Below are 18,670 nucleotides of genomic sequence, written 5' to 3' on the forward strand. Positions count from 1 at the left end.
TGGTAGAGGAGGCAGTGGCGGTGGCCCACTGCCAAGAGTAACTCCCCACAAGTTATTGGTTTTAAATACCAGGAAGGAGGAGCTAGAAAAAAGTGGCGCTAACTTCAACCACTAAAAGTGATTTCAATGGTCATTCGCTGTAACTAGAAGTGATCACCATCCATTACTTGGACGGAATTTCCCATCAAAGCTGCAGCAACAATGATGCAGTTGGTGGAAAAGTTTGGGCCACAAATCCAACTTGGTGAGATACACGAAGTAAGTGGCCTTTCTCTGCCACCTCTGTGACAGCAAGAAGACATCTGCTTGTCCAAATGATGGATGTCCAGCTTTCGACGTATCAAACTCTTCAGTTCAAGTGTCCGGAGAAATTTATTAATTCCACTTTAAACTAAGTGACCGAATGTCCAAAAACGTCCATCAGCCATCAGCCATCAGCGTGAAGAATAGAAAAATCGGCCTTTCGAGCATCATGCATGCGCGGAGCTGTGAACTGTGAATGATTTGGAGATGGAAAGATGGTATTAAAAATTGGAAAATTTCCCTTAATTAAAGACTGTCATCATCTTCAATTTAGTGGACGCACATGCCCAGTATGTAATTCCAAGTCAATTAATGTGCATTGCAAAACAAAGAAATGAAGCGTGAGCGGCGATGGTGATGGCGATGGCGACAACATTTGCCGTTTGCTCCCCCAAACGCTAGCCGTCGCACGCAATAAAGTGTAAATAAATGGTCGGGCCACGGCATTGATGCGAAATGTCTGCGCCATAGATTAAGATACGTCAAACAGAACCATTTGCCACTTGCGAACAATTTCTGTGATATTCCGCTTAAGCGCAAAACAGCTGTAAAGCTGTTTCGATATGCTTTTCAGTGTGCGCGTTTTTTAGTTTTGTGTCGAAAAAAAACGATTTTTATGAAAGAATAAAGAAACACTCAGCGCCACACAGAAACACCAACAAAATACCGAACAAATAACTGTGGGAATGGGGGTCAGGGCAAAAAGTCAACCACAGCGAATAAAACAAAAACTACAGCGGATAGCCGGTTGTCATACATCAGCGATACACTATACTATTCGTTTCTATGATACGACACTTCAACAGCTCTGGCAAAAATAATGGAAAGCAATTTATGCGGTCAGCCAAGCATTTAGTCGGTAGTCTGTCAAACGGCTAGGGTGGCCATAAAAAAATGTGATATGATTTGAGATTTGATTTTCAGTTTCAAAATCAGCCTACGGCTGCTGGCTATTATTAATTGCTCGCACAGACATACATCTGTATGTGTGTATATATATGCCAAAAAATCTATTGTGAAATAATTTAAAATTTATTTATTTGAAATATTGTACCGAAAAAAGAAAATATGACAATTCTTGTGAAGCGGCTAATTGGACAAGCAGGGCCAGATTAGCAACATAAAAACTTGTGTAATCTAAATGTTCTCTAGAGATTTGAGAATATAGAGCTACATAGCCTAAAAAATTGAGAAAATTAATTAATTCATACATTTTTAACAAATAGGTTAATAAGTAAATAAATAAAAAATTATAAACAAAGAAAAACATAAATAAATATATAACAAGTAAACTTTGATTGGAATAGGAAAAGGTTTAATTTACATAAGCTTGTAGTAAAAGTTACTAAATATTGTAAAGGTTTATTTTTCAAATATATTGCTGCGGTACTATTGTCGTACAAAAAACGGTAGCAAATTCTAAGGGTAGCTAGAATTCTGAAAGTTGTTATAAGGACCCGTTCTGTTGTGATTGAGTCGAACAAGGCTGGGTGTATTGAAATATGTACCAAATGGCTTGGGGAAACCAATGAATCTTAAACATACTAAAAAGAGGGTTTTAGAGCCTAAATGACGTACTTTCAAAGCCAGAATCTTTAAATGTTGCATATTGGTTACAATATGAACACTGTAGTAAAAGGTACTAATATACTTTATACTGTACTGAATTTTGGTAGCTAGTATATAGTTTCGGACTATTTTGTAAAAAAATACGGTAGAAAAAGTACGAAAAGCAGGAAGAAAAATCATAAGGTCAGCTCTGGTGTGATGGTATTGAGACTGGCAGAGGTTATAGAAATATGTCCCCAATAGGTATTTTAAACCATTGTCATAGGCTGTAGTACCCATTACGAACTTCAAATAACAAATTTGAAAAATTCCTGTGAATAATGTCGCTTAAATTCCGAATATCGGGAGGTACCATTATATGGGGGCTATACCAAAACGTGGACCTACATGACCCATTTTCAATACCAAAAGTCCTACAGATATAATACACATATGAGTAAAATTTTATCAACCTACTCGTTCAGAAGCTAGAATGATTTCCACAGACTGTCGGACATCGGTAAATCGACCCACAATTTTATGCTGATCTAGAAAATATATATTTGTAGGTTCTAAAATGTATATTTCGAGGTGTTACAAACGGAATGATAAAATTTATATAACCTCCATACTATGGTGGAGGGTATAAAAACGGTAGCAAAAGTACGAATGAGAGTTTTGACAGTCGAAAACGGCAGGTCGTTTGGACGTTTTTGACAAAACACGTAATTAAACCTCTGAAGCTTAAAAGTGTGTTAGGGAGCTGGACCTTTTATTCCTCAGGGCGCCAATATTAGAGCGGGACAAGGTAGATTTTTGGAAATCCTTAATATAAGGTAATACATACTGCAATATACGGAACACAAATTTGGCATACCATTTTCAAATAGCATCTGGATCCCAACATAATACCCAACAGCATCAGAGATTCAGAAACCTGGCCACCCTGCTACATTGTTTCCGTATTTCAATTACAATGTGTTCAAGAAATTCGCAGTGACTCTTCAATAAATATTTTATTATTTCTTGTGCAATTAATGTCCACTACTGCCACACAGGGCCATTAAAAAATATAAAGAATGTGATCATCTCCTCGGAACATTGTTGGACACATTCCTGGTATATGAACTGGTGCTGGTTACGAGAGAAGGGAAAAGACACTTTTTCATAAATGTGTCAAAGCTATGATCGTAAAAAATTAAGCACTGTGGAATTATGGTGATCGCCACAAATGTGAGAATTGTGGCAATTGCGATAATGGCCGCATGCTGTAAACCCAACCAACCAGTCGGAAAACAATTGAATGAATGATGGAAGTGATGTAAGATTCTTTAAAAGAAACAATTACTTGTATGATCTCATTCATTAATGTGGGTCCATTCATGGCCCATGAGGCGAGAACGAATTTACATACCACAGTCATTGAATTTAGGTACCCCAAATTCGTATGGTGCTCTATTGTTGTAAATTAATGCGAGCCATAGTAGCAACAAAAAAAAAAAGTATTTAAAACGAGGCGAAATTTAACATCACCTCAAATAGAAAATTAAAATTATACTTATGAATGAATTCAATACCGAAATACGAATAAAATAGAAATGGGTACTTTTCATTCGTAAACCATGCCATAAATAGAAGTTGGCAAAAGGGGAGAAAAAATATGCAATTTACTTTCAATTCAATAAATGGCCACAATCTATAAAAATCATAAATTTGCTCCTTACTCTCAAACACACACACACACACACATGCATGTGTATTTTCACTTATTTCCCATGTTCACAAACAACAGCAACTACGAGTAAATGTTGTTGTGTTTATACGTATCTATGTTTTGAGTGTTTATTGCAAGTCTGTTTTTGTTAACCCAGAAACTCGAATGCCTTTACTATCGACTTCGTTTGCCTCCCTCGTCCCCCTCCCACCCATTCAAGGCAAAGTGAATGTGTTTTCCTTCTTTGAATAGTTGGATATTTTTGTATGAAATATCCCAACATACCAAAATGGCTTGAGAATAATATTACAATAAGCTTATGAACATAAGCCTTAAGCTTGAGAAAATCTTGAGAAAACATTGAAAATGTTTGTATAACAAGTATAGAATAATCGAAACGGAACCCTTATTTATAAGCTTATACTTGAAATTGTAGAATAAGCTTACAAAAATAATATTATAATAAGCTTATTTTTGTAATAGTATAAAATATTATTTTTTTTTAGTTTTTAATCATTTTTAACGTTTTTTCTTGATGGACATCCCAGTAGTCACTGCCGCATGTGGCCTTGATACCCTGACGCTTTCTTCTCCCTTATTTGAACTTCTGCATCTCTTCCACTAAGACTACACATTTATTGAATTCCTGCAACTTTTTTTAATGCTTCCAATCTGAAATGGGATTGGAATAATTTATGTGAAAGATTCCCGGATTTATTATTCATCCATACCTTAAGGGTTCGGTCCACAAATGGGTCCTAAATTCGCGTGATTTTGTTTTTTGCCAAAGAAAATAATTTCTTGCTGACTATTTTCACAAAAAATCAAAACTAATTTGTCAACAAGGGACAGACTTGAGAAATGTTTGTGGAACATAAGTGTTTCTCAAGCATTGTTGAAAAATTATATTTTTATAATATTGTTCTCAAGCTGTATTGTATTTTTGGTATGTTGGGATGTGCTTTTGTCCCCATCCGAATGAATGGATGGATGAATGAATGTACATATGTATGAGTGTATGTGTGCGTGTGTATGTATGAATAATAAACCAAATATGTTTTCATGTAGAATTTGATACATTTGCAATCTGTTGGTTTCTTCAATTTATAGCATATGCATTATGGTAATATACTTTAGTTTATATTTTCCCTTTGTGCCAATTCCTACAAACTTGGAGAATTCTCTGCTGATATATTTAAATGGCGAAACAAAGGTACATATAAGCATATGTATGAATGTATGTATCCAGAAGTTGTTTTTTAAATATTATTCTATTTATTTGTGGTAAAATGAGAGGCGGGAATTGGCCAATAATTGCAATACTGTATTCAATTTAAAACATACGGGTGTGTTTTAGGGAGTATCATTAAATATTAAAAAACCCGGACTTCGGAAAACCCCAAATTAAAACATTTTTAAGATAAAAAATTGCGAAAAACAAACCTACATTTCGTCAAAACAACCTCTTCTTCACCTTAGATAATAACTTTAGATAAGAGGAGCTCTGGTAAAGGGGAAAACTCCTAAAATATGGGATACCCCCTTGGGACTTAAAACTCTCAGCGATTTATACAAAAGGGGAAAATCCCTACCCTTAGGGGAAACCCCTACCTGGAAGAGTTGGAATCACTCTCAAATAAGGAGACCCCTTCCTAGAACTCTCAAGAATAGAACAAGAAAAAACCATAAAGAAGAGGATACCGATCCTTTTTATATAGAAGATGTTGAAACCCCCTCTAGGAACATAAGCCTACTCTCCAATATAGGAGAAGAGAACCCTTCACTGAGATATATAGAAGAGGCAGAGGAAGTTCCTACGATATATATAAGAGTTCCCACCCTCTACGATATATAAGAAAGAGGGAAATCACTGTTAGATGTAGGGAAAAAACTTCTGGGGGAACCCCTTTACGAAGAATTCTCTCTACGATATATAGACGAGGGCGAAACCCGAATACGATACATATATGAAAGGAGAAACGGCCTCTGGTTATAGAAAGAAGGAGAAACCCCCTCTGGAAAGGAAACCTCTTTAGGAAGAATCGTCTCTAGGATATATTAACGAGGACGAAATCCGACTACGATACATATATGAAAGGAGAAAAGCCCTCTAGTTATAGAGAGAATGAAAACCCCCTCTCTATGTATAGAAAAGGAGAGCTTCTCAGATACATTATTACATGAAGCCCTTAGGGAACAACCTTTGAAGAAATGTCTTTAGGTGTAACCCATATCACGGACGACCTGATATAAGTTTTCCATGATTTCCATATATGGAAATCAAAAAAAAAAAAAATCAGATATCTCGTGTTGGTTGCACAAACACCCCTTCATATATAATATCCTTTGAATAAAAAACAAACTCAAATAAACTGTGCAATCACAAATAGTGAAGAGAAAAATTTCAAAAGAGTGCTGTTGTATTTTTCTACCATGTTGCACTTTATTAAATAGGAGAAATATCAACTGTATATTCGAATATGGGTAATAGGATACTTTGCATAAATACATTTTTACTTCATTGACTCCTTTGGAGCTGTGAGGTTGCCAATGGTGAGCAGAATGACAATACAGACAAGTCTCTGTTGGCGTGTGTCATAACAGCAAACCTCGAAAACCATTGAAGCCAATCAATACATAGTTGTGAATTTTAAATTCCTTGTAACGTATCTACTTTGCTATTTTATGTTTAACGAAGATGCTCTGTCGCTTCGAATGATTGGTTTTAAAACTTACTTATGTCAAGTATTTTCCTCGATGGGGGCAAGTGTTTTTCTAAAACTCCCAACGCTAGCCAGTGACGATGATGATGACGACGGTGTGTAAATATTTTCAATAATAATCGAAACCAAATGTAAAGCATATGCAAATAAACACTGAACGTTAAATAACAGCTTAAGGCATTAGCATTTACATTCCCCCCAAAGACCAAGACGCTATAAGTCCGTGTATTATTTTTAGAGCGTCGAATGGATGAATGAAAGTGACGTAAGCCACTGAAATAATAAATACATTTATTTATGAATCACTTGTCAGTTGCAAGACAGACGACATTGTTGTAAAGCTCAGTCATGCCTGTTGGTCAAACAATGAAGTGCAACATTAGAATAATTTCCCCACGATTCCAACGAATGAATGTGAATTAGCCAAGAGTGTATTCCATTGATGATTGTTGCGGCGATAAGGTTTTGTTTTGTGATTCATAAATAAAATGCCATGACGTTTTCCCATTAACTTCATAAATATCGGTATTAATTCTTTTTCACTAATAATTGCCTTAATGGAGATTTCACAAAGAGTGTGTGGAGAGGGGGGGGGGGGGGGGGGGAGGTGAGTTTGGTTTGCTCTATTTTGAAATCATCGTTAAATGTTTCGATGTCTTAATGGATTGCTGGCTGCTAGAGTTTTGTTGCCTCCTTCCCTTCCCACCAGGCATTCAAATCAAAGCGACAACTACAAAAACATTGGCGTCAACAACAACAACATCAACAGCTCTTTAATAAACTGTTTCAATTGCATATTTTTGTTGTTGTTGTTACTTTTCACAATTGCCATCAATGTTCGCTGCTATTATTGTTACATTCTCTCGCTGCGAACGCTTTCCCAAATGCTCTGTTATTTTTCGTGCGTAATTGAAATTAATTTTAGTCAATTTTTGTGATTTATTGATTGGTTTCATCATTTTTCTTCATTTATGCTGACAGCATTTGTAAACTACGAAAAAGTATGCAAGCAATAAAAACTGTCAGTTGGAGTACATACACAGTTTAACCCATTGAGGGTCGGTTGGCACAAAGTGAATCTAAGTGATTACTGGCCAAATGTGTGAAACATTTTAAAGTATAGATCTTTAGAAATACATGTTTTAAGCCCCTGGCAGCCTGGTTCATCGTTGTTTCCGAGGAAACTTGAGCCGAAATCCTTAGTTCTGCTATCTATCTACCTATCAGAATTTTTCGTTTACAATGTGGATCGGGATGACTTCTTCTTTCCGAGACATTTGCTATGGATTGGACTTTATTTTATCTCCAAAAAGGGTTAAACCAGCAATTTCTAAATGCCAAATACTTTGGCTGCTCTCACTCAACCACTCACTCACATGCCTACAAATCATTTCGGTAAAAATGGGCGTTGATTTCAGGGGGGCCTACATGCTGAAGAGAAAAACTGAGCAAACAATTTACTTACTTAAGGAAGTAACAGCGTATAACAACGTAAATAATTTGTAACTTTGAGCAACTGCAACAACGAAAACAACAACGTCAAAGTAGAGAAAACAACAGTAGGCTGTCCAATGTTGTTACTGTTGCTGCAGATGCTGATGGCTACAGCCTTTCACGGTGATGTCGATGATGAAATGTTTTTTGATGCCGCGCTCGTTTATTTTGGAATGGTTTGCATGTTACATTATTACGGTTTTGTTTCATTTTTTAATAAAGAAAAAAAAAGAAACGCTTACGAGAAAAACGGAAAACCCATAACAAACTGATTTTGTAACCAGTGATGGCGATAGACGCTTATTTGTTGTGGCCACATGCAATGGCATTTGAACATTTGCATTTTATGGATGGATGTCGAATGTTTTTTCTTTTTTTTGCAACAGCTAACAAGCCAAGATTTGCCGCAAAGCGAAAATCTGTTGCAATCTAAAGAAAGTAACATGACTTTTTTCTAAGCCAAGCAAACCTTTATTAAAGATCATTAAAAATGAAATGTTAAACCCTTTTCATGCTTGTACAACGCGGGGTCCCTTAGTATGGGTACATATTCCCAGTTCCCCTCCGAAACAATGCCACAAAGGGATGGGGAGAAGTAGGGAAACTCTTTATATAGTTTAAACCCTCATGGCGAGGTATTGATTCACACTCCGACTTATAACCAAAACGACCTAACCAAGAACGACATTTAACAACCAAAAGATCGATCGTTCAAAAGATCGATGTCGAATGCAGTGATGACCATAAACTATGCACTCTGTTGCATTTTTTGGCAGTCGTTGGCAGTGCTGCTGCTGATGCCGCTTGTTGGCGATGCATGTTGCTCTGGTTGAAAACGATGACGACGTCTTTGCGACCACGTCATTAAAATGACGATGATGAGACGATTTTTGTTTTTTTTTCCGATTTCTTTGCTAGCCGTGTTTTTTTGTTGAGAATGTTGTCGATCATATCTTAAGAGGAGAAATTAAAAAATCGTATGCTTATTAAGCCGAAACATTGTATTGGGATTTTGAGGGACGAACAGCTTTCGGTATGGCCGCCGCTACACATCCATTGTTTTCAATGTTTTTTGGTGGGGGACTTTTCTGGGCTTTCAACTTTGGCTGCATGAAAGGCCGGACTGCATTTTAATCAGTAATTTTTATTAGCATCTTATCGTCAGGTAAACGCTTTGTTGATGTTGGCTTTCTTGGCGATGTTGTTGTTACTGTTGTTGTCGATAAACAAGCGGCAATATGTTTGGCAGTTTGTGTACAGCCCTCAACACAACAAGCCAGCCAACCGCCAGTACAAGAATCGAAAGACCTTATTTTGTTGAACACAGATTTCCCCTCGCTCTCTCTTCCTCCTCGGCACCCCTATAACCAACTTCTGGATCGGTTTTTTGGAGCGTTTACCTCATTCCGCAGAGGCCGTTGCTGTTGATTTAAGGAATCTCAAATTACCTTGGTGGCGACTAAATCTCTCGCAGACGAAGCTGGAGAGATGAAGACGAAGAAATAAGATTGATCATTTCAAAGATATGTTTGATCTGGTGGTGATCTTGTTTTTTAAATGGTCTTTAGATGTTAAACAGATAATGTTCTGAGTTGAGTACATGAGTGACCTGACCGACGGACGGAACGACCGACCGACCGAACAATCTTGGCCAAAGACCAATGAGTTGCTCGTCCAGCAATAACATCGCCGCAAAGAGCAGCAACAACAAGAACATCCGAACACACAACGGTACGATTTTGATATTGAAGGTGGGCTTTTGTTACCTTTAATTACAATATGGATGGATGTTTGTACAATGTACGAGCAAAGCATGAAATTAAAGACAAGTAACAAGAGCCTTACAAACACCTGTGATGACGATAAGCTTTTTTTTGTTTTTTGGTTGCTGGCCTTTCGGTGTTCCTGCTGCTTCTGCTGTTGGCTGTTTTGTGTTCCAATCGATTGAACTGGGAATTTAAGAACTCGAAAAAAAAAGAGAAACACCAACACAATACCTGTTGGTCGAAAGGCATTTGCATTGTTTCACTCGCTGATCCGAAATTCTGGAAGCGTATTGTAAGGTGTTGCTTTTAATGAGAAAGTATATTGTGGCCCAGTGAAATGTTGTGCTGTGGAATATGGAATGTCGACGTCAAGATGACTGTAAAGCGCATCGGCAATTATGTATGCTTTGGCAGAAGGGCATTTGGTAGGATCAAATGGAACAACAACAACAACAAAAACAAGGGACTGAATGATGATTACACTCAAGGAAAAAAATACCATTAATTGTTTCATATGTAATGTTAACTCCGCTCTAGAGAGTGTAAAAATCTTCTAGTCTTACAGCCTGTTCCACGATCTCGAAAGAAAATTTGTGCGAACGAAGGCTACTCACTCACTTTCGTATAAGAATGCGTTCCACTAACTTTCGTTCTTTCTTTCGCATAGCCTTACGTGATTCAGTGTTGCTAAATATTTTTTTGGAAAAATTAATCGCGAAATAAGGCAAAAAAAGCGCCAAATGTCTAATTTAAACGCGAAAAAGCAGCAGTGGCTCTGTCTCAACTGACATTTCAGTTGTAAACAAACAAATTGTAAATAAACAAACAAAATAAAATTTCTAGTGATTGTGTTCAAACTATTTGTGCTCTTAGAAAATAAAAAAAAGAATATTTCCGTAGCCCTATTTTTTATGGATGATGTGGAGGAGGTTCAAAATGTGCCACGGAGGCATTTAAGAGATGCTTCGAATTTATTTGAAGTACCTAACAACCAGTAAGTATGATTGTATTTTTACATTTTTGAAATAATAAAAAATGATTTTTTCTAGGTTTGTGGCCAATTTTCGTGTGTCGAAGCAAGTTTTCGGGCTCTTTTGGATATGATGGAAGAGAAGTGGGTGCCCGGTTGCAGAACTACCCAAATCCGCCCCGATTTAAAACTTCTTCTGCTGCTTCCAAAAATTGGCACTCCTCTGGCGAACACAGGATTCTCCTCCATATACCCGCAGCTGTGTAGTTGATGATTTTTTCGTGCTGGAATTGAGAAAATAAAAAAATATATATTTGTTGTTCACATATTAAATTGCATTTATTATTTTTACTTACCTTTTTGTTTCTATTTTGAATCAAGCAATGTTTATGTTAAAACAATTTTCCTTAATTGTTATTATACGATAGCAAACACACAAGTGACTGATTTTGACATTTGTGTTCGCATGCGTACGAAAGAAAAAAGATAGTGGAACGCAAAATTACACTGAAATGCTTACGTTTTCGTTCGCTTTGATTTTCGTGCAAATTTTCGTTCTGATGGATTTTAGTGGAACGGAAATCAGCTGTTTGTCGTGTAAAAGTTGTGCGAACGTGTTCTTTCGATATCGTGGAACTGGCTGTTAGTATTTTTTTTAAACGGTTTCCACGTTCCTTTATTCTGAGAGTAGCGCTTTATTGTTCTCTAAATTTGATTTCTCTCTGATTACTGTGTTTCTCAATGGTTCTGATACTGAGTGTGGGGAGAATTGCGCTCATTGAAGGCACGAGTGCCTGCATTTGCCTGGCCCTGCTTCAAAGATAACACCATATTTGTGGGCGTCCTCTTCATCATGCCCAAAGTTTTACTGCTTTTTTTCAGGTACGGAAAATTTGTTTAATTAAAAAAGTACAGATAATTTAATATGATACTCCGTCGCAGATTCTGGAATTACATTTTGAAAATGAAGCTGACTGTCGCAAATCCACAATCGCAAAATAAACAATCTCAAAAAGTCGGAGAATTGTTCAATATGCGCTTTTGACCAGAATTTTTTTCTGGGTGTATCTTAACTGTTTTTATTTCATCCTCTCAAAATTGTATGGCTTGCATTACCGAATACAAAGAACTCATACGATAATCATTATTTAAAAAACATTCAATCTTTGTAAAACAATGAAAGGGATGAACAGAATTTATTGGGGCATAAAACAAGCAGTAGCTGCAAGATATAATATGAGCAATGTAATAAGTCGGCAAACTGATAAGCAGGTCTCTTTGGAAGGACATCAAAGACTACCATGGTCTTATAAAAATACTTAGTTTTAAAAATAACGATTGCTTTTAAATTTCTTTCTTTTCCATAAACTTTACTTATTTTTACGAAAAAGTGGAGTATCCAAATAAGGGGATCTAGTTTTCCAATTACAAGAAAATAAACACAGGAGGAGAGAAATATTGCGATCTTACAAAAATATACAGGGTGAGATGAAAAACTGCAACTAACTTCTCATTTCTATGCCACTCGTCCGACAGCTGTTAAAATTATTCCAGTAACAGCTCATTGTATTGTTCACAAGCGTACAAAAGCATTTTGGTGATAATTTTCCAGAAAAAAAGTTATTCGTGATGGAATTCAAGCGTGATAGTGTGATTTCTTTATATTTGGCTGGAAAACCACAAGGGGCTATCATTTAAATATGAATACATCTTTTGTGTCTCGTACCGTCGCTCGTTACCCTGATACTGGTAGTGTAGCCCGACGTCAAGGGAGTGGACGGAAGAAAACAGCAACATCAGCAGAAATGGCTCGAAAAGTAAAGAAGCGACTTGATCGAAACCCGCGTCACAGTGGCCGAAACTTGGCTCGCGAGCTGAACATATCGCAATATTTCATTCGTCATATATTGAAATATGAACTCAGGGTAAAGCCAAAAAGTGCAAGAATTTACACCGCTTACCACAGAAAGAAAATAGACTCAAAAAAGCTGAAGAGTTGCTTCGCTTGTTCGAAAGTGGTGAACTGGCGAATTTGGTTTTCTCCGATGAGAAAACATTCATTGTCCAGCAGTTTGTAAACAAAAAAAAAATTGGCAAAGAGGTCAGCTGAAAATATGCACTTTCGGTTGGTCACCAGAACACAAGCGCCTGCCATAGTGATGATGTGGGCTGCTATAATAGCCGATGTTCGCTCTCCGCTCGTATTAATCGACCGTTGCATCAGAATAAATGCCGAACATTATCGCGAAAATATTCTGGACATTCCAACAGGACACAGCACCGGCGCACTCAGCACGCGCCACCCAGGAATGGTTACAAAATAAAGTTCCTCCCTTCATTTCCAGCGCACAATGGCCACCAAAATCATCGGATACCAATCCGTTGGACTATTGTGTCAGGAGTATTTTGGAAAGCAAGGTTGGCACAAAAAATATCAAAGTGTCGACCACCTCAGTTAAGCATTTCGCCGGAAATATGCCGAAATACCGCAGAGCAACCTTCGGGCAGCGTGTGACGGTTTCATTGGCAGTTTGAAGGCCATAATTTGTGCCAAAGGCGATAAGTTCTATATCTCATATAGATTTTTGGAATTTGCAATAGGCACCGTCTTCTCTGACAAATAATTGATCATAAATGTACACCTTTCCGTATGACCGTGGTTAGGCTATATAAAGCCTAACCACTCGATATTCGTATTTTAATAACTTTGGTGGCATTTTATTCAACTGAATGCTTCGAAATTTGGCAAGTTCTCTCTAAATGGTGGCTTTTTACATTTTGTTCAATTTGAAGCAACAACTCACACGAAGAAAGTGAGGGCGAGAGCGAGAAATTCCGGGATCTTAACATATAATAACGCCTAATGCATATACGGAACTCGTATCTTCGATTAAACGGATCGCACTCCACATACCAATCTCAGCGATTATTTCACACTTGATGGACGATTTCATGCAATCGCCAAAGAATAACACTCAATTAACAGTTTATTAACCAAAATCATTAGAGGAACATCTTCCAACTAATTGTAAATATTTTCCCACATTAAAATGCATTCATCGTTGAACTTTGGAACAATTCGTAATTACAAACGAATCAAATAGGCATTTGGAAATAAATTATTACGTATTTATAACACAACAACATTAGAAACGGCCAGAGACTAAAAACAATAACATCGCTGATTAGGCCCCCCAGAAAAAATCACAAGATGCCGCTCTTCACCGAAATGAGTTGGATGTTATCAGACATATTTTTAATACAACGTACATATTTCGAAAAAACAAAACTAATAATAAAATTGTTAATTTTGTGATGGAATTCATACAGTGACGAGTTATGGGTTCTTTACACGGTGAGAATAATTTAGGCGATTTGATAATTTTCCAGACAATTCCCTGTAATGTGTGAGCATGGCAGACTTCTTGACCCGTTTGACATGGCAACAGTGGTCGCTCCATCATTATTGTTATGCATGCCATGTTCTGGTAAATGTAAACCCCCCTTCTCTCTCTATCCCCCTCTCCCGATTTTTTGATTAAGCCTGAAATTGACATCGAAATTAATTGTTCTGCAGTGGGGATACTTACTTCACTTCGAGTACTGATTCAGAACAAGTAACATTTAATTTGCTTTCATCCACGGTGTAAGTGTAATTTTTACATTAAATCAACATTAATTATCAACAAATCCGAACAATACGAGACTGACTGAATGAGTGGCCATTGACCGCTGGAATTCCACACACTTCACGGATGGATGTGGGAACTGAAGTGATAAGACCAAGACGAGTTGCTCGCAGTCTGATGGAGCATGCATGTGTTTGGAATTTTCAAAATACTCATAAAAATGATTTGAAAGGAAAACACAATTTCACGGATATTGAAAAACAAAGTGTCGGCATGGCGGGATATCGCTGTTGCGTTGTGTGTGCATGTGTGTGTTTAAAAGGCTCCAATGAAGGGAAATGATGAACTGAATTTTCTACTCCTAAAATTCATTGTAAAATATTTCAAAATAAAAAGTTTCTTCTTCAACTTTTCTTGAGATTTTCTTCAAGTATTTATTGAATGAGAATCCCAATTTCAATACGGCTGAAAGAACTTTTAAAAATGAATTAAATATTTCCAATAAACCGTTTGTTGTCTGCCTTTAGGTAGTTTTTTTTCTATTTCTATTTTTATTGTCAACCTTGCTTGTTTTCTAGCTAGACCCCTTGTTTTCCCTTTCAATTTGCCAAGCGTGTTTACTAGATTCCATTGTGACAGCAATATGCCAATCCCTTATTTCTTATTTTTTTCTTCAAATATTCGCACTTGAGCTCGCAAGCGTTTTGTTTTCTTCCTTTTTTTGCGACCACATTCCTTTTTTGGGATAGCAACTTTACTCGGAGCCAATGAAGCACAAGTTTAACCCTTTTTAAAACTTTTTATATTTCAATTTGCAATTTTGTTTTCTATTTCCACGAACAGTGTGCTGTCCCTTTCCGCATGGTACCCCTTTGCCAAGACCTTGACTAATGTCAGCTCAAACTGAAGGATTTTCGATTGTATAAATGGCAAATAGCGCAAATAAAAAGAAAACAAACTTTGTGTTTTTTCTTTCAGTATTGTGTGTGTGTGGTTGTATGGGAAAACCTACAATTGTCTGTGCTATGCTGTGCCAATATTTGGAGGGGGGTTACGTGTTTGATCAAAATCGCCAAAGGGATTTGCTTTACAAGCTCGGAAAAGTGGAAAAACTTTCAATTGAATTTGTAGACGTTGGCCTAACCAGCCATGTTAGCTTTTGTCTTGTTATAGCTGTTGCTGCTTCACTGCCAAAATTTGATGTGTAGTCACATCAGCTATGACTTCGAACCCCACCTATCGAACCTTTGCCATGGGATACAAATTTAAGCTGGTTTGCAAAGAATACACCAGCCAGCCTCCCATCCCCGCAGCCATGGCTGTGCCATGTTCCAAGGATGGTTGTAAAGTTTGCCTAAATGTGGGTTTATAAGTCAGTTTAACATCAAAGTTTTCCTGTTATTTTTTTCACTGAAATTTCAATGGTTACGCAACTTTTGCCATACTTATTTGTTATTTGCGGATGTTTGTAATTCTTCCCCACATCCCCAATCTTTGTTCGAGTTTTCCAGCTTGGCAAAGGTCTTTTCCATTCTTGTTATTGAAATACCGCAACATTAATACCAGTTCCCTCTGTTGGCAGTACCAGCAGAAAGGCAAAGCGAAATCCGACCTATATCACAATTTGGATTTAAATTTACAGAAACCGTGAGGGGGTGAGAAGGAAAGGAGCTTTTTTTGAAAATTCCATAACATACCAAAAGAATGAAAACAAGAATTATGGCCACAAAAAATCAATTTATTGAAGTTGAATACGTATTTATTTTATTCGATTGTGGTTACCAAAAAAAAACTCAAAGTTCTGCCAACAAAAAAACAAACCCTCAACTCAGAGTATTCACTTACACAAAGCAATCACATTAGGATATTACAAAGCTTGACCAAATTATATGGTTCCAAATCCCAAGGGATGCCATCTTGTATTCTCATAAATATTTCGGTACGTCGGACCAATTTTTTGCCTTTGGCATTGTCGTCGAACACATCGCACCACATCGCCATTTGCCTAATGAAATATTTCTGGACAATTTCATAACTTTATGATTTGGGCTCGGAAGCCCATTCCGTATTCCTTAAAATTCCCATTTAATAAGATAAATTGTATTCTTTGCACAGCAATTTTTCGGTTTGTTTTTGGAGACATTGTTTAAGCCAGAACACAATTCCGTCATAGCGAAATGCAAGCAAAGTCGGGGTCTAAAAAGAAACCTTACCAGCTACATTGGTTTCAGCGCACGCTACACCTGGCAGAGGAACTGGAACTTCCTTTATTGATTTGTCACTGGCTGTAGAGAAAATTCTATGGAAAAAATTGGACAAAACAAATATTGAGCTCTTTTCAAATAAATAACTCTACTACGGTTCCGAACACAGAAATCGTTAGTCTATGCGCAGAATTGGATGTTTAAGGCAAAATTTCAGACTACGTCTCTGAATGCGTCGGCGAGTTTCAATGGTTCCAAAAATGGGTCTTATTACCCCAATTTTTGTTACAGTATTTTTTAAGGGCAAATCCCAATTTCTATTATTTTTGACGTTTTAGTCATATTTTCCATTTAATTCAGAAAAATTTTGGAATTTTGATTTCATTTTATGTAGAAACGCTACTCCTAAAAAATTATCAACATAGGTCCTTTTTTGTACAGGCCTCAAAAGAAAACATCCTCTGATTTTAGTTTTTCGGAGGTTCTGAAGAAAAGTTGCGCTTCAAATGTTTTCACCAAATATCTATGGAATCATCGTTATAGAAGATCTATGGTCAGCATAAAAATATTTATTGCTTCTGATTTCGAGAACTCTTTTAACTTTATTACCTTAACGCATAGTTTCCAAAACTCAACATATAAGTGCCCCGATTTATCCACTGGAAAGCGTAGGGTGCAAACACGGTTAACGCTCCACCGCTTTAACGGTCACATACACACAAGCGCTTCATTGTCTCTTTTGGGATTCCAGGAATTTCAGATCTGTTGTAGCTTTGCCAAACAAACAGCGTTCCTTTTCAAGTGAAAAAATCATTTGCGCATACCAATCATTATTTAAAATTCCCAAACAATTCATTTGCAGACACTTTCGGTGGATGGCCGAAGAGGACAAACAAGAACCGCTCGCTCTAAAAGTAGAAACCCATTATCATTTTTTCGTAGCAATTCAGAGACAGACAGACAGACGTACTGACGGACAAAGGCCACAGTCCGCCAGCCATTCAAACACTTCAAAAATAAATAAAAACAAAAAAATAAATAAATGTGAAAAAGCAACAACAACAACAGCAAAAAAATCAACAACACCGAAACACACATATTTGCAATTAACGTCTTCTCAACGTGCCAATAAAAACAAAAAGGCAGCCACGAAGACATTTAGCCTGGCCAAAGTTATTGCCAGAAAAAGGTGACATTTTCAATGAACGCATAATTCAATTTGGTTTTTGGTATTCCATTTTGATACCTTTCCGAGCCAGACAGAAAGGCTCGTTCGTTGTCTTAGCAGTCAGCCACTGGCTGGCTGGCTGACTGTCTATGGCAAAAAGTGCTCTCAAGTTAACTCCAAAGATCACCCAGCTGTCGGTGCCGTAAAGGATAGGAAGTGGGGAGCGGAGCGGTGTATCGTTTGGATTCCGTGCGTGAGTACGTGTGAGAGCTTGTTTTTGTGGTGAGAAGTTGTTGGCCTCCTGTTGTTAATCGCCACCACCAAACCACAGCACCGAGTAAAGGGCCAACACGCTACAAATGCTCATGAACGCACCCTTTCATGGCCAAGAATTTTTGTAAATTTTCAGTTTGGTTTTTTGGAGGCTACAAGATTTCCAACTGAAATTTCATAATTCCACATTTTCCTATGACCACAAACTTTGCACTTGTTCTTGCCGCCGCCGTCGCATATTTAGTGAAAATAAAAATCGTTAACCGGTGATACAATTACAACCGAAAGTTGTAAAATTTGTTAAATTTATGTTTTATTCAAAATAAAAACCATAATAATAATAATAACGATAGTAAAATAACTTTGAAACTTAATGTGGCAGTACAACATAAAGGAAGTGAAGCCCAAAACCACAGGAAGCCTCTGACTCGGCATTGGCCTTACTCTCGCCCTCGCCCTCGCCCTCTCTCTGACTCTCTGTGACCCTTAACTTTCTTTTCCATTGTAGTTATTCCACCACACTCACATCACATCGCCATACTGTTGTTATTAACATACAAATGTTGTTGGTGTTGTGTCTTTGCCCCGTTTACTCTCTCTCTAAATTATGAAGTGTGATATGTCGCACTTTTCGACTGGAACCCCACCCGACAACACTGGCCATATCTTCACACAGTGTCACAGTGGGAAGGCAGCAATTTTGAATTTGGAATTCCATAGTATTTTTCACTCCGGTTGAAATTTGAAATTTATAGAGATGTCTTTGGGGCCCAACCAAAAAAAAAACGTCATCATATCTGACATTTACATTTGAATTTGAATGGGTCTGAGAATGTGAATAATAATAACAACAACAAACATTCAGTGAGACAGACGGA

The 18,670-nt window shown here is 37.2% G+C and overlaps 2 long non-coding RNA genes across 2 annotated transcripts; one reads left to right on the top strand and one right to left on the bottom strand.

The window, feature by feature from the left end:
• The first annotated feature begins 10,108 nt into the window (after positions 1-10,108).
• On the top strand, positions 10,109-10,851 carry LOC131803104 (uncharacterized). Its single transcript, XR_009342478.1, has 2 exons — positions 10,109-10,542; positions 10,598-10,851. It is a non-coding gene; the product is annotated as an uncharacterized LOC131803104 (long non-coding RNA).
• On the bottom strand, positions 10,501-11,169 carry LOC131803105 (uncharacterized). Its single transcript, XR_009342479.1, has 2 exons — positions 10,875-11,169; positions 10,501-10,802 (listed from the first exon to the last, which is right to left on the bottom strand). It is a non-coding gene; the product is annotated as an uncharacterized LOC131803105 (long non-coding RNA).
• Between the last annotated feature and the right edge of the window lie 7,501 nt (positions 11,170-18,670).

Source organism: Musca domestica, unplaced genomic scaffold (genome assembly GCF_030504385.1).
Source record: "Musca domestica strain aabys unplaced genomic scaffold, Musca_domestica.polishedcontigs.V.1.1 27, whole genome shotgun sequence".
Lineage (NCBI taxonomy): Eukaryota > Metazoa > Arthropoda > Insecta > Diptera > Muscidae > Musca > Musca domestica.